Source organism: Amphibalanus amphitrite, unplaced genomic scaffold (assembly GCF_019059575.1).
Source record: "Amphibalanus amphitrite isolate SeventyFive unplaced genomic scaffold, NRLGWU_Aamphi_draft 001487F_arrow, whole genome shotgun sequence".
In the NCBI taxonomy this organism is placed as follows: domain Eukaryota; kingdom Metazoa; phylum Arthropoda; class Thecostraca; order Balanomorpha; family Balanidae; genus Amphibalanus; species Amphibalanus amphitrite.
In genome coordinates, this window is record NW_024882980.1 from 95,824 (window position 1) to 100,629 (window position 4,806).

Consider the following 4,806-nt stretch of genomic DNA (forward strand, 5'->3'; position numbering starts at 1 on the left):
ATGAAAATGGTGTCCGTAACCCCCGTTTATGCCTCTGAGGTCATCTCAGGTCACGAATGGTATCTAACAGTTTTTTCGCAAATAACGTTTGATAGAGGCAAGCTAGAGCGATGAAAACGCCTTATATGTGTTCAGCTCGACGATACGGATCGACTGATAAGTAATATGCAACATGGCCATTTTCGTTCAGGTCATGACTTTGACCTGAGGTAAAATTTTCAAGTTGACCTTTGAAGGTTAAGTTATAGTTAATTCGATGCGTCTTGGCGAGAGGAATACGATGTCGGTAAAAGTAACCTCATGCCTTGGGTCAAAAGTTATTGCTTAAAAACTGTTTCCGAAAAATTGGTTATTTTTGCAGTTTTTGCCCACTACACGCAAAACCGTTGATGTTAGGGCAAATCTGAGAGGATTATTCAGAAAGGGCATTAACAAGGCTATCGAATGCGCTTTTCCGCGGCGCTGTAACTCTATTGGTTCCCGAGTTATGCGTTGGCTTCTTGGAAATTGTCGACATTCGACCTGAAAATCGGCGAAATTTTGCCTCTGATGACCTGACCTTTGACCTGATCAAAAAATTGACCGAAGTGATTTCGTCCTTATTTTTGGCGCTGTTTCGAACGCTGCCTTCCGCGTATCGCTACATGGCCCAGGAGCCGAGTTATAGGGGGGGGGGGTTCAAACGCCCCCTAGCAGGGCATGGAAATCCAGGACCCCAGTCCAATAAGTAGATACTTTTAGGTCGCAAGACATATCCGAATAACAATGAAAAGCCTAGGTAGTAACATTCATAATTCATATACTCACAACATTCATAAATAAGCAATGCATGACCCAAGACCATTTGCAATCGGTTGTTGCAATCTAGCCCCGCGCCTTCGGCGCCCAGCCTCCGTCTGAAAAGAGCATAGGTACCTATTGCAAAACAAAAATCAATAAGGATTAAGGGTGACCTTTTGAAGTCAAAGCCTGAGTCAGCTTATCCTGAGCGCAAAAAAAAAAACTGCATTAGGGTCTAAATATAGCCGGAATTTGAACAATGACTAGCCAGGTTACAAGTTACACTTATCTACGATATGCTGAGAGTTAATACACATGCTGCCACAGAGCTGCGGGGATAATCGACGTGAATGATGCGGCCTGTAAAAGTAGCTACCTTGTATACTGTGGGAACTGGGAAGCATGTTACATAACCGCAACATGATTGGCTTTGAGGCTTCAATGTCATGAGAAACCGCGCGTGTGACAGTGCCTAACATACCTACCATCTACCTCTAACCTTCTATTACACCTATTAAAGGCACGATGTTGGTTAGAACAGAGGTTATTCTTATCAATGCTTATTGCTAGTAAATCGTAACTCGTAAGTACCTACAGACATAGCTGAAAGCATAAGCGAACAAGGAACGTAAATTTGCCACAAAAGCTTTCTCCGTTCATCAGCATTCTCGAATAATTCGGAAGCAGCCAATTGGCAATTGCCAAAACACCAACTAGGTATTGGATATCGGGGTTGCCACGTTTTTATTGAAAGCTCAGCGTGCAGCGGCTACTTTCGCCCTCAATCGGTCGTCATTTGGTAATGCTCTCCGGGACGATCACAGGCTCTGGGTAACGCCCAGTTTAGCGCGGCCATACCGTGGGATCGTGAGCTTTATCAGCGCCGGACAGCGGTACTTTGACGGCCAGTCTGCACCGCGACAGGCTGACACGGGGCCGGCAGGGGCGGGATGGGGTGGGTGGTGGAACGTTCATCGTCCCTCCCCGCCAGGCTGACCAGGGATCTAACCAAGACATTATTCCAGTGGCGACAAAATGCGGAGAACCGACAACTAGCACCCAACAAACCCTGTCTTATCGCCAAAAAATTGCGACCGTGAGACCCATTCAAGTTCAATCTTCGGATGAGTACGGTTTTGAATAAAAAAGACAGGCTCAGAGAATTACTGCTAGATTTTGACGTCCGACGAAGAAATGCGAATCGTCATTCCTCAGACAACGGTGGCTGTGAGCCAACATCATCGGACACGACTTTAGGCTTCAGCGGCATCAGTTAACTACCCTGTACCAGGCTAAGGGAGCCAGGAAGGAGGGGTGGTTACCTACTGGTTACGGTGGGGTCCCTCGCTCGTCGTTACTACCACGCTGCAGTCCGCCGGCGATCATCGACGCCCGGACCCGATCGCGTATTCATGGAGTCGATAGTAAAGCCGTGTAGTAAAAATGTACGACCGCGCAGAACTCTTGTGGCGAGCACCGTGACGAAAGGAGAACGAACTGGAACCGCAGGAGGGGGGGGGGGGGGGACAGCCGTGGAGGGGGGAAGGAAATGGACACTCGCCGTCATCCCCTCACGCGTATGAGTCCCACCCCAGGCGTAAGTACTAGTACATACGTACGTACACCAGCGCTGGTTCGAGACGGGAGTCGGTTACCCAGACACCCTCCCCCTCGCGAACCCTGCTGTATCGCATCGAATGTGAGGCGGTAAAAGAAGCCGTGCCTTTCGCATCCGTCCCCAGCTAACCCGAACGGACAAAGAAAGACGGAATAGCCATCGAACGACTAAAGCGAAATCCGTTTAGCCATTTCTATTGCTAATCATCTCCAATTAGCCATGTGTATGCCTTGTCTCTGAAAGCAGCCTGAAAGCCTGCGAATCCTTAGATCTTAAACGTAGCTGTTTCACAAGGAATCTGTGAACCACGATCGTCAGGCACCACCCATCCCTCAACAAAGAATGTAACTATTCACTGTTGTATTACACTTCAAACACATGCTACAAAACAAACAATCGTCCCTCGTGAAGTCGACATGGCGCTAGGCACCTGCAAGTGGGGCAACGAAAAAAAAAATCGACTAGTGGTGTGACCTGCACGCCCCACGCTCAAGCCTCCGAAAAAAAACACTGGTTCACGAATCATGCACCTCCAAACACTCACGGCGAACTTCCGCAAATCGGCAGCTTGCACATAGGTTATCTCAAAGAAATAATGACTACGCTGTATCTATTTACAGTTCTGGCACCGCTATCTTATGTCACTGAACAGACACACGTGAGCGGCTTCCATATAACACGCGTACAGAGCGAAAACTCACTGGTCTAACCAGTGACATGTTATCCCAGACACATGAACAAGTAAATGCGCGTTTGCCTTGCTCATATATCTGAGGTAAGAGATACGAATGGAGCTTCTACAACGCACATTGCACAGTGCACATGTGCGTTACAGTTATTGCTCGAGGTAAATAGAAATCACGAGTTTAACGTACAGTTCACACAATGTGGTGGCAAGGCAGCCAGGTGCATGTAAAATGACAATGGATTCCAAACACAAGGACTTAGCATTATACAAATATAAAGTCGCACAAGCCATGTTGGCTCATATAGTGCAGGACAGGTGCGCTTAGGGGACTCAAACATTTTACTATTTTAGCGCGGGCACTGTGCTTATTGCGAAACGACGCTTTTGCATATTTAATTTGTGTTTCCTTTGAATCAGCTCACAACTGAGTTAGTCACACGTAAAGACATATTTCCGAAAAAAAAAACACGTTCACAAAATTCCATTACACGTAGGGGAGAGTGGGGAAAGATGCCCAGGGTTTTACTATGTCATATATTATTCGAAAATGACGATCGGAAAGCAAAAACTTGTAGTTTCAACGGAAGCCGACATCATTTTTCTCCAAAAATATCACACTTTCGTGCTTGAAATATGATAACTTTTTTTGCTATTAAGCATTTTCCTGAAGAAGTGAAAGGGGGCATCTTACCCCACAGGGTGGGAAAGACGCCCCCTGGTGTTGGGTAAGATGCCCCCTGCACTATAAGTGACATAAATGGGCACGTGAATCGCCTGAACGAATCAGTAGTCCCTTCGGGCCTGCAGTAGACACCAAACGTCATCGTAAGGGCCCTCAAAAGTAGTCGTAGGGGGCTTCAGAGGTCATCGTTAGGGCCATCATAGTCCAGCGCGGCCAAACAAGCCTCCGTGGTGGCGTTCGGAGACCACTGTGGGGCCCTTATAGGTCTTCATGATGCTTGAGGGCCCTCGAGCCCATCGTGGGGACCTCAGATGCCAGCGCGGCCCGTGGAGCCAACGTGGGAGCCCTCAAAGGATGTCGTGAGGGGCCCTGGAGCCAATAATGTGGCCCACAGAGGCCTTCGTAAGGGCTCTCAGAGTCAGATGCCGCCCAAAAGTCGCTGTGTGGGCCGAGAGACCGGCATGGGGAGCACCCGACCGTACTGGACTCTCAATAGTCCCAGATCGGCTTTTGTCTCTCATTACAGGTATGTAATAAATAATTTGACGGGCTGCTTGAAGGACAGCCTACGGATTTAGGGGGGCGTCTTTCCCCATCAGGACAGGGGGCATCTTACCCCAAGGTACCGAGGTAACATTAAATCAGTACAATTTGTTAGCCATAAAACTACACCCTGAAACGAACTGTTTGGGACACAGTACACGCATGTTAATTTATCACGACTATAGCAAGGAACGCAAAAATTATCTACCTTCTTTGATATTTACAATGTTTTGACACCAAAATATTTTTTGAAAGCAGCAAATAAAAAACATGCAATCACCAGCCAGCCGCTGCCCAACTGAACCTCGCAAATTTTTGTGCAGTTAACAAGGCAGGCTTCCGCTTTACGCTAAGAACATTAATTTCCAGGTTCGATTCTTTGTTTCGCCGCTAGAGGGGGTGGGGCGTCTTTCCCACCCTGGGCATCTTACCCCACTCTCCCCTACTGACAGAAAACTGTGTAAAACGTCGCTACTTTTCAAGACACCATACAGC